This window comes from Nicotiana sylvestris, chromosome 1, assembly GCF_000393655.2.
Source record: "Nicotiana sylvestris chromosome 1, ASM39365v2, whole genome shotgun sequence".
Lineage (NCBI taxonomy): Eukaryota > Viridiplantae > Streptophyta > Magnoliopsida > Solanales > Solanaceae > Nicotiana > Nicotiana sylvestris.
Genome location: NC_091057.1, coordinates 56,245,543 through 56,257,753, shown reverse-complemented (window position 1 = coordinate 56,257,753; position 12,211 = coordinate 56,245,543). Strand labels below are relative to the sequence as shown.

Below are 12,211 nucleotides of genomic sequence, written 5' to 3'. Positions count from 1 at the left end.
TGCCACGAAAATTCAAAAAAATTGCACACAAAGGAAAATTGTTTTATTTGAATTTTTTGGGAGTAATTCTCATATAGGGCAAAAATCACGTGCTCACAGGCACCAAAACATATGAAAATCACAATGAACTCAAGAACTTCTAAAAACACAACCACGCGTCTGATTCCTATTAAATCAACTCGGAATGACGTAAACTTTGCAGATAAGGTCTAAATGAGAAAACAGACCTATTCCAAGTCCCACAACTAAATTCCGAACCCGATAGCCATAAAGTCAAACCATGATTAAACCTAAGAAAATTCTAAACCTTCAAATTACCAACGCCAAAAAAGTGCCAAATGAACCTAGGAGCCTCCGAATACAATTTCGGGCATATGCCTAAGTCCAAAATCACCATCCGGATCTATTAGAATCACAAAAACTCCAACCTGAGATAAAATACGCAAAAGTCAAACTTGGTCAACTCTTCCAACTTAAAATTTCTAAAATGAGAATTATTATTTCAATCAAATCCCGAATCGCCCGAAAATCGAAATTGACCATACACAAGTCACAACACATTCTATGAAGCTACTCTAGATCTCAAACCACCGAACGAGACGCAAAAGTTCAAAACGACAGGTCGGATCGTTACAAAAAGTGGACAACCCAGCTAATTGTTATGTAATTATTTCGAGGGGAAAAAATCAGAAATAACCCGATTTATAATTGGTAATTGAAAAATAGCCACATTTTCAAAAATAATTTAGATTTAGTCACTTTTTCATATAAAGATAAAATCTAAACAAAAAATATCCTAAAAAATCCGAAACAATTTCAGCATAATGTGCTGGAATTTCATAATGTACCGGAGTTCCAACATAATATGCTGAAAGTTTATGCGCATGAATTTTATAATCCAACATATTATGCCGAAATTTTGTGTTTCACTGGAATTTCATAATATGCTAGAGTTGCAACATAATATGTTGAAACTTTATACATAAAAGCTCCATAGTCTAGCATATTATGTTAAATTTTTTTGTGTTTCAGCTAAAATAATGACTATTGTTTATTAACTTTGCAAATGAACTATTTCTCAATTACCAGTTCAAAAACCGGTGAGGTTGTGCTATTTTCACTTATTGGGATGGACAAGTACCCGTCAATAATAAGAGGCGCCAATCAGATTCAGGTCTTGGACCCAGTCGGCTAATCTCTTCTAGGAGGGTTTTGGTCGTCTTCTAGGGTTTTAACATCACATAGCCGTACTTCCAAGCTCCATCCTCACGAAACTCATTAATATAGTCAAAAAGGTCAAAATAATACCCTCAGAATCTCTCCCCTATGTTCTTTATATGCTGCATTTTGCATTTCTTGGTATTATATACTGGAAATGTTATGGATATGGTTCTCCACTGGAAGAATTGCTTCACATCGAATGCTCAAAATGAAATCTTTAGCCTCATTCCAATGTCTATGCTCACAAATTTAATACTTTGCTCATGTCCCACAAGGTTCTTTTCCTCTAGACATTACCAGAAGTTTCCAGATAGTTCCATTGAATGTTTTTCTGATGACCCACAAAGTTATTTTTCCTCAAGAATCATTCTTACCCCTAGAATTGTACATAAAACTATATCAAATTGTCGTTCTGACATTCTTGCATTTTTGTTTTTCTTATGGTGTGCAAAACAACATAAGTACTTTCATGACAGGGCCACTTTGACCCATATGATTAGTATTGTTTCTCGGTTGACGCAGAGGTTAGAACAGTGAAAGGGATAGTTAAGGAATTGGAAGAGGTTGGTTGTGTAATAAAGCTACAAACTTTGATGTTTTTGTTGAGAATTTATTGGTTTGGTGGAATGTATGATAGGGTTTTCGAGATGTTTGAGGAAATATTGGGTTGTGGTTCTACTCCAAATACTTTCTCTAGGAACATCGTAATGGATGTATTGTTCAAGATTGAGCGTGTCGAAGTGGCACTTAGAGTTTTGAAAGAAACCCAGGTTCCAAATTTTTTAACTTATAGCATTGATGTGTGCAACTTGTGTAAGCTCAATGATTTGGTTAATCTTCAGGATGTGCTTAATATTATGTTGAGGAAAAGCTATTATCCTATCGAGGAGACATTTTCTGTGATTTGAGTTGTTACTGTAAAGGAGGTCTAATAACAGAGGCAAAACAAATATTAGGTCTAATGATAGTTTTCGGTGTTCCTGTATCAGATAGAGTTTGGGGTATATTAATAGATGGATACTGTAAAGCTGGCAACATGGATGCTGCAACTTGCTTGGGAAGATGGTAGAGAGTAGGTATTCGCCAAATGTTGTAACTTGGATGTCGTTGATCAAGGGATTTTTTGAGTCCCAGATGCCAAGCAAGGCATTTGGGATCTTGGATACCATGGAATCAAGAGGATGCTTCCGTGATTTGGTTCTTTGTAACGTGTTAATAGATAGCCTCTCTAAAATGGGGAGGTATGAAGATGCAATCAATGCTTTCTTCCTTTTGCGGGAGCAAGGACTAACACCCGATTCTTATACTCTTTATTCTTTGATTACAACTGTCTATCTCTCTAAGCAATATGTCGAATTACCTCTGCTCATAACTGGCTTCGAGATTCAACCTGATTTAGTTGCATGTAACTCTTTCCTTAGCTATTTCTGCAAAGCTGGTTATCCTGCTGTGCTATTGAATTTTACAATGATATGATAGATAGAGGTTTCATAGCAGATAAGTATACCTTTTGCCAGATTACTGACTGGATTATGCAGCTCAGGTAGGATAGGAGAGGCAGTCAAGGTGTACCGTGGACTTGTTAGAAGTCACGTTGGGCTTGATTCTCATATAATTACTATGATAATAAATGGGCTAATAAAATCTGGTAAGTTTTACAAAGCTGTTAGCTTAATCAAGAAAGCTGCTTCAGAGAAGTCCCAACTAGATGATGTTTCTTACACTATTCCCATTAGTGGACTACTTACTGGTGGTCAAGTTGGAGAAGCATATGCCTTGTTCCGCCAAATGAAGGAGGTTGGTCTAGCACCAACTAAACAGACCTATAATCAGATTCTCTCAGGTTTTTGTAAAAGAAGTGATGTTTGAATGGTTAAAGAGATCCTACTTGAAATGGTTGATGCTAGTATTGAAGTTGACCTTTTTAATCTAAGGTTGATGAAAAATCTCCTTTATAGATCCCACCGCCATTCTGCTTCACTCTTAACTCTATTAACTAACATTTCAAATTTCGGAATCCTTCCAAGGGAAGCATACAATGAAATGATCAATGAGCTGGTTCATCATATAAACATCAGAAATGTGCATGCGGGCACGTGTAATAACCTTGATGTTGGCACATCTAGCTCAGATGAAACCCAGGAGTTGGCTGTTGCAATCGGTTGAGATGACTTGATTTGGCAGTTTATTCTATGTATAGCAAAGTGCACTTCTTCAGTTCATCAAGAATCAGAGCTTACTCTCTCGGAATATCTAAGATGATGAGTGATCTAAGAATGAGGATTCCATAAAGGTACCGCCTAAACTCCATCGAAATGATAGACATGTTCAAATGGACTGTTGTTCTGTCAGGTTGCTGGTTTTAGCGTTTCCTTTACAGTTATTGTCCCTTTTCCCCCATTTTCTGGTTCACTCAATTTGGTTCTAAAGGGGTGGTCACTGTTTATAGATTTGAAATGAAGTGGGGAGGAGAGGCGGTTTCCGGGGGATTATGTTCTGTGTGGGTAACAATTGCAATTCTTACAAATATATAATTAACCTCAAGTTTTGGAGATTTTTCTTCTACTTTTGAACTGTAATTTGGTTTTTCTATCCTTATTGATCTGAGATGAAATAGGTTGCTAAACTCCTACAATATCGGTATCTCCCTTTTGATGTGTGATACAGAGCATATACTTTGGTTGTTATAACAATAACAACATACCCAATATTTTCCCACACTGTGGGGTCTGGGAGGGTAGTGTGTACGCAGACCTTACCCCTACCTTGTGAGAATAGAGAAGTTGTTTCCAATAGATCCTCGGCTATTTTGGTTGTTATAGAGATCCATAAATAAAGAAGGCTTTAAAAGGAGCTTATAAGCCAAAATTTTTGTGAATATAGACTCTTGGAAGTTTGAACTCACGACACTACACTATGTTGTCTCACTGATCCTGTTGATTTGTCTGTTGATTGATTTTTTATGAGCTAGTGTTTTAATCATAAGTGTTGATACGAGGAATAAGATCATATATGAGCTTAGCACTTCACATTTGCAGTAGAAGTATTGAAAGAAATGCAAAAGGGACCTAGAAGGAATCTAAACTTTGGTTGTTGTTTGGGCTGTATATTGTGTCATTACTACATTGAAAAAGATCAATATGTAAAAATTTGAAACTTCATAGATCAAATAAACTTCATTTGGGAAATTCTTTCTTGTTAGGATTCCATCTAACTGTCTGTGAAGTGATTTCAACTTTAATATTTACCGTTGACATGATTTGCAGTGCCAGGTATCTGGTGAAAGCACCAGGGATATGACTTACGAGTGTAAAGCTGGATTAGGTCACTAGGCGGATGCTTCTTTTGTCTTCCTGGTAAGTGCCTAAAAGAATAAACTAATTTTTTTGAGCTATATATGCTTTCTGGTGCTGGCGTAGCAATGTCATTTTTTCTTTACTGGCTGTAGGAGGAGGATATCGAACCATGTAAGAGTTGCTGGAAGTGATATTACAGGAACATAAATCCACAAAATATGGTATGTATAGTGTTACCTCCATATACCATGATTGATTTGCAAAGATTTTGATTAACTCACTCTCTCGTGCAGGTTAGTAAAGCTAATTGCTGAGTGATACTATAATACCTTACTTGCTTGTTATTTGTCAAATGGTGTTAAAGAAGATTTCATGTAGCCTGTTGCTCGGTCTGATTGTTCTTGCTGCTCTAATGAGGTACCAAATTAACCTAACTAAATGCTTTTGTCTGTTATGTTTCTATAATGCTTGGACCATCAGTGTGTGGTTGGTGACTGTGAGATGTTGCAGAAGCAACATATCAAGTTGCTTTCTTTTGTGTGATTATCACTGGGTGGAGCCTGAACTAGATCTTCAGTGGAGAAGCCTTTGACTGACTTAAGGAATATAGAAAATTCTGGTTATTTGATAGAAAACTCTAAATGTTTCAGCCACCGATATTGGTAGGCAAACTGAGCTTTTCCATGATTTGCCTATTACAGGCAAAATTCAACATAAATACTTTGCTGCTATATTGAAAATTTATGTAGCTAAAGCAGATGAATAACAAGGCATTTAGGAGGATGGGTATTCGATGTTTTAGAATTTTGAAAATCCAAGAATGAACCAAATAAAGAAAGAAAGAACAACAACAATTACACCTCAGTCCCAAGCAAGTTGGGGTGGGTGATATGAATCCTCATTCCTTTCATTAAGCTCAACTCATATCATCATCATTACCAAAATAAATAAATAAAAAAGAAAAGAAAGAAAAGGCAAAGAAAAACAGAAAAACAGGAAATTAATTAAAAGATAGGTCAAAGAGTGAACGAGAAAAGAAACAAAAACGAAAGAAGAAGAAAAAGAGTACAAAAAACTGGATTTTAATTGAAAGGTAGGGTGTGGAGATTCGATCCATTGACCCGGGGGGGGGGGCAGAAGGGCATGCACGTAGACCAAGGTGCTCTCCTGAGCATGGGTGGCTGTATAGAAATTTTAGTAAATTTAGCAGAAAACCAGTGCTATACATGGACCAGGGAGGGGAAGGGTGCATGGGTTCATGTGAACCATACCTCTTCAAGTGGATCTGCCTCTGAGCTAAGGTATGTGGTTCAGCTTGACAGAAGAAGAAACTTATTGGTGCTTGTCCCATTTTTTTTTGGTCTCTGCTTCTATAATGTCAGCTTGAACTGGTCATGCCTTTTGGTGGAACATGATTACTGTCATCCAAGTTCCATTTATATATGTGCTCTGTTGCCTAATAATTATTACTTCTATTCATTAGTCATTTTTCTGATGGACTGGACTGTGTATCTTGTTCTTCAAAGTTGCAGCAATACACTCTTCAGAAGACGGCGTTGCAATATGGAGGTACTGGTTTATCCAACCGGGATTGTAGCAGATATAAAACACATGTCCTGCTAGGCCAATCTCCCTAGCATCGTTATTAAAAGCCATCGCTTCACCGCTTAAAGCAATGATGGATTCGAAACGTGGGATTACCACTTCACAGGTGAAGCCATGCACTTCATAGAAATATGTGCTTCAAAGAATGACACACAAACTAATCCCAACGAGAAACGACATGTTCTTTGAATCTTAACTTTGAGGATCTGGATCAATATCAGCATCGAATACTGAAATTAGTTATTGCAATTGTAATTTTGGTAAGTATAGTACTAAATCACTTTATGTTTGCTACTTTTTTGTCCTGGATGTGCGCTTCACTTGCCGCTTTTCGCATCAAGCCCTAAGAACCTTGTCGGTTTTTTTTTTGGCATTTGAACTTTTGGATGAGAAATCCACTGTCTCCTCATGTCATTGTTTGCTATTTCTATTTACTACTACTATAATTCCGTGTGCTTTGAATTAAATTAATTAACCTAAAATTGATTCGTGAACTGGTGTATTATCCCTAGCCTTAGTAGTGAAGACACTGCCGCAAAATTCTTATTTCTTTGTCTAAAGTTGGTTTATTGGCTTAATTAGTTAATATAAGAAAATTTAACCAGTTTTATAATGCTTCAAACATAATCCTTGGAAAACCAAAAGAAGTACCGAAGAAAAGGGATGTAGTCTCTCCCTTGGCCTTTGGATAGGAGAAGAAAACATCATTCGCTCAAGTTTTTTGCTTCCTACGTCCTTGCTAGTCAAAGAGGGGCTCTTCGACCAATAAGGCATTAGTCGTTATCCGTCCAGGAAAAGTAAGCTACCTTTCTTTGATCCCATCCCTTTCCGGACAGGGAAGATGACACCAACTGCAAAGTTGAATTTCCACAATCTAACATAATACTAATATCTTTTTTTGATATGTATTCTTGCATAGGAGAAATACATAAACAACTCCTTTAAGTTGTCCACAACAATCAGACGAACACCTTAACTAGGCATATGACAAGACTGGCACTTCTATTTGACACATGTGTGTCTTATGAATACCCGAGTTCAACAAGCCTCATGTGTGAGTTCTCGCGGATGACATGGAAAATTGACAAATTATCAAATGACATGTATTTCTTAATAAATTATAGTAGTTTATATTAAAAAAAATACTTGTAATTCTTTAATTAAAAAATAAAAGGAAAAAAAAACTTTCCTTCCTCCCTCCCAGCAAAATAAAAATAAATAATAGTTGTATTTCTTCTTCCTTTAATACCATAGACGATGGAGCTCCTTTCCACCACTGTAACAAACAAAAATACCACAAAACTATAATCTTTAACAATAATTTCTCTCAAAAGTTCAATTTCTCCTTCCCAATCACTCCCCCCTCTCTCGCAGGTGCAGCCAATACTTTGCGACATTAAAAATCCATCTTTGCTTTGCTTTCGTTACTACTCTTCTTTAATCTCATTGCTGCTCTTCCATTAGTTTGGTTCTTTTTCTTTTTTATTTGTGCAGTGGCCTTATAGTTTATTGCTCTTTGAAGCCCTACCTCAATTATTTGTTTGTATATAAACCTTTCCACCATCGGCTGCCAAATCCCATTTCACTCCCTTTTTCTGATAAAACCAAATCAAAAATCATCCCGACCCGTTTGATTGATATATTTTTATCAGCGAAGAACCAACTGCCAGATCTAATTGGGGTGAAATTGGAAGGTTTTAGCTGGGTTCTTTTTTAGTAGATTTGGGGTCAAAGGGAGATTGAAGAAGTGATAGTGATTCTGTGGTGATGTAAGAGTGGAGATTTATTTATGTTTATTTAACAGTTGTTATTGATTGTGATGGTGATGAAATTTGTGTTCTTGATGTTCATTTTTTTCTAGAATGAAGGTGGAAGGTGGAGAAAGTTTGGGGCAGAGGTACAAAGGATGGTGAAGGGAAAAATTGGAGAAGAAAGTGGTGTAAGAATTAGGTGGGGTCCATATTGATTTTAGGGAGAAAAAGAAAAGGATAAACCTAATTTGAAAGAGCATCACGCGCTCAGATCTGAGTGCAACACACAAATTTTGCCATGTCAGCGTAAGGGGTTTAAGAGATTAAGTTCTTCCAAATAGAAGTGTCTGTTAGGTGATATGCCAAGTTAAGGTGTTCATCTGATTGTTGTGGAAAACTTAAAGGGGTTATTTATGTATTTCGCCTTTTTCAAATGAATATCAATTCTGTCATGGATTACACCTGATGGATTATAATAAGTAGCGGAAGCAATCCCAGTATCAAAATCACATGTAATCTAGACAACTAGTATAAACGAAATTTTACGGGTTACCTCTTGAAGCGAGAACAAAGATCCTCTATCACGTGAGCCTCCAATTCCACAACAATTCGATGAAATCTCCATCACCCGCACGATCACGATCTCCGAATGTTTTATGGTCTTCTACTGTGTTACCCAAATAATATCCGAAAATAACAATTTCGTGTGGGCGAAATTTCTAGGAAAACTTGGCTGAAAATTTCGGACACCATGTACTACTTTTTCTAGGTGAAAAACCTTATCTATTTATAGCACAAGCTTTAAGGGTTAAAATCCTTTTCCAAAATCCGTTGGATTTTCTTTTCCACCAAAAAAAGGATTCCTTTGTTTCCTATTATTTGGGCACAATAGGGACCACATAATTTAATTAACAAGGCTCAAATTATGAAATTAATTTTTAATTTTCGAAATTAATATCTACCATAATTAAATTACGAATTATTCTACTAAAAATTCGTAATTGCACTCCTTATTCAATTTCGAAATTCATCAATTAAATCTTATTTAACTCCCCATGTTAAGATTCATATACTAATCAATTAAATTAAATTACTGACGATTTAATTTATTAATTATTTCCTTTAGACTTTCGCTTAACTTATTTAATGTGTCGGATACAAAATTCACCGGCCGGGTTTACACATGAAAACTTATAAGCTTTCATAAAGGTGTATCATTAATCTCTAAACCGAGACATGGATTCCATCAACTAACTATTACTTCGCCAATGTACATTATTATTATTCAATTTACCAGGCATATTGACCCACGAAAGAATCTCGCCTTTTAATAAATCAAAACACAATAATATACACAACTAATAATAATTATATCAAGATTAAGAATATAAGTACATTTAATGGCTAGAAAGTTTATTTTATTAAGTCAGTATAAAATACTTATCTCTACTTGGTCCGTTCAATACATACAAAATGTACTGGCACAAGAAGTTGGAATTAAACCATTCTCATAATCAAGATAAATTATATTTAATCTTGTGCTACAATCATCCATGATGGTGTCCAATTCCATCATTAGATTGTGAACTCAAACTTTATACTTATAAGAACCAATGATTTAATCTTCCGTGTATAAGCTAAACTCTATACACTAAATCATCTACTATACTAACAGTGGACATAGACTAATTTATGATCTATTTAGAACTTTATTAAAATTGAATAAATAATTATTCCATAATAAATAATATATCTAAACCAAACCCATAGTTAATAGTATATATCCCTACAATCTCCCACTCAGACTTTTAACCATGACAATTATTAAAATAGACTATATCCAAATGCATGGTTAATAGTATATGCCCCAACAATCTTCCACTTAGACTCATAACCATGCATCTACAACTTTCTCATGTATTCTTTTACATGACTATTAAAAATCTTCACCAAATAAGATTTTGCTAAAGAGTCTTGCCAAGTTATTTCTGATGCAATATTTGTCCAATAGTGCTTTGTCGTAACCATCTAGTTTGGTATTAAACTCTTTAGGGATCCTGTTACTGAAATTATCCCAAGAGTGTACACCGAACTATGATTTTCTTTAGTATTCTCCCACTACGACGAAGTACTACTAATATTACCTTCATTACCTTATGGCATTGAAATATTAGTAACTTTTTACGATAATGTTCACTGTAACATCACTCCCACTCGATAAAGGGATATTATGTCTATTAACGTTCTCTCACTACTTAAATGCAATGGAACGTCAATTCCGACTTATGGGTTTTGATGTTCTTGAATATCTAGTTATTTCTTTGCCCAATTCTTGTAAAAAATAGTTTACTTCTAGGAACATGGTTTATTAAATAGTTCTTATCTAGAAAAATGCATTTGTTTTAATAATTGCCTTATTTTCTTTAGGACAATAAAATAAAACTCCATTTGTTTTTTTGGATATTCAATAAACATGCACCTATCCATTCTTAGTTCCAACTTATGTATCTGCTTTCCCTTTCAGCACATATGCGGGACAATCCTATATCTAAACATACCACAAACTAAGCTTACATTCAATCCACTGTTCTGTAGATATCCTAGGTACTAACTTAGAAGAAACTATATTCAGAATGTAATTTGCAGTTTCCAGGAAATATTCCAAAAACAAATAAAGCAAATCTGAATAACACGTCATTAATCTATCCATGTCCAAAAGAGACTTATTTTTTCTTTCTACTGTCACACCCCTTTTTCCTACCCCCGGGAAGGTATAAAGGGAGTTTTTTCTAATTTAAGTGATAATCGAAACGAGATTATTAAAAATCAGTGTCACCACTTGGGATAATTTATGGTGTCCCAAGTCACCGATTTTAAATCCCGAATCGAGGAAGGTTGACTCTATTTACGGTATGCGAACACAGAAATTCGGGTAAGGAATTCTATTAACCTAGGAGAAGGTGTTAGGCATTCCCGAGTTTCGTGGTTCTAGCACGATCGCTTTGATCATACTTGGCTTATTAAATTATCTAATTACTGGTTTTAGAACCTTTATGCATTTACCTTTTACCGCTTTTAACTAAGAAAATTATTTTAAAACGGGTCACGCGTACGTGTACCCATTTGTTTGGCACGTCAAAAATCATGTCACGCGAACGTGTTCACAATTAGTAATGCTTCGTTATTATTAAGAAAACTTAGTCGAAGTTGCGCGAACCCATACTCCGATTTTGTTTGTTTTTTATAAAATAAAATAAAAAATCGTAATTATGTCACGCGAACGTGTACACAATCACAATAATTTATTTAAATACGCTTAAAAGTATACTAGCGGTGTTCCTTATTCTTCCTAAACATTGAGATTATTGTGAGGCATAAAGATTGTGAGAATTATATTATGGTGGAGAAAGTAAGTCATGACACTTAATATAACCCAACATAATCCTCTCTAGCTTTGCTACCAACAAGTATTGAAATTAAATTAAAATTCATGACAGGAAAAATGGGTATGGACAGAATAAATTAGTCACTAAGATAGAAGATTAAATTGAAGCCAAGGCAAGGTGAATTGGAGAGCCCATTAGTTCATTGAAGAAAACTCTTGTACCCTTTAATTTTCTATATCAAGCTAGATACTCAAAAGAAATAGCTCAAATAGATAAGAAAATATATTGTTATTGAGATTAATCACGCAATACACTAAGAAGAAAGGTACAAAAAACCAGCATGAAAAGAATAACGTCCAGACATAGAAACACTCAAAACAACACTCCTTCGTATAAAATTTGAAATTAGAACAACATGAAATGGTCCAAATTATTAAAGATAAAACAGAATAGAAAGAAAAGGGAACCTTTGTATATAGATGATTTTGAACTTTAAATTCGAGCCATGACTTGTGGGTTCAGAATGCTATTTCTCTCAAACAAAGCTAACACGCCATATGATGGATGAGAATAATTCATAGAAAATGTTTGTGATTTCTATCCCGAGTTTAAAGCCATGCAAGTTACAGGCACTCATTTCCAGTTTATGCCTAACAAGAAATTGCTTTTGAAATGGAAATGTAAGAGCATGCTTCCCCCTCTAAATTTCAGGCCAGTAGTTTCGGCACAAAATGAAATGCAAAGTACAACAATACGGAGAATCAGAACCATGCTAAAATTAAGCACCTGATGAATATGCTCTGGGGTACTATAATCTATTACCTTCTGATTACCAAATCCCACAAAAGGATCTGCCTAGCAAGCAACAAAATGAAAATTCTGAGGCTCACTTCAGCCTCCTTAATACTCACAGATGCAGCAGACCATATTCAGCACTTATAATGAAAGTCTT

General features: G+C 35.2%; 1 long non-coding RNA gene across 2 annotated transcripts; it reads left to right on the top strand.

Annotated features, from left to right (window-relative positions):
* The first annotated feature begins 1,182 nt into the window (after positions 1–1,182).
* Positions 1,183–6,546, top strand: LOC104214429 (uncharacterized). 2 transcript variants are annotated; one of them, XR_707899.2, is made up of 5 exons: positions 1,183–3,514; positions 4,488–4,577; positions 4,670–4,738; positions 4,811–4,934; positions 6,050–6,546. It is a non-coding gene; the product is annotated as an uncharacterized lncRNA (long non-coding RNA). The 2 variants fall into 2 exon arrangements; XR_707898.2 differs by having other exon boundaries at positions 6,044–6,546.
* Positions 6,547–12,211: the final 5,665 nt, after the last annotated feature.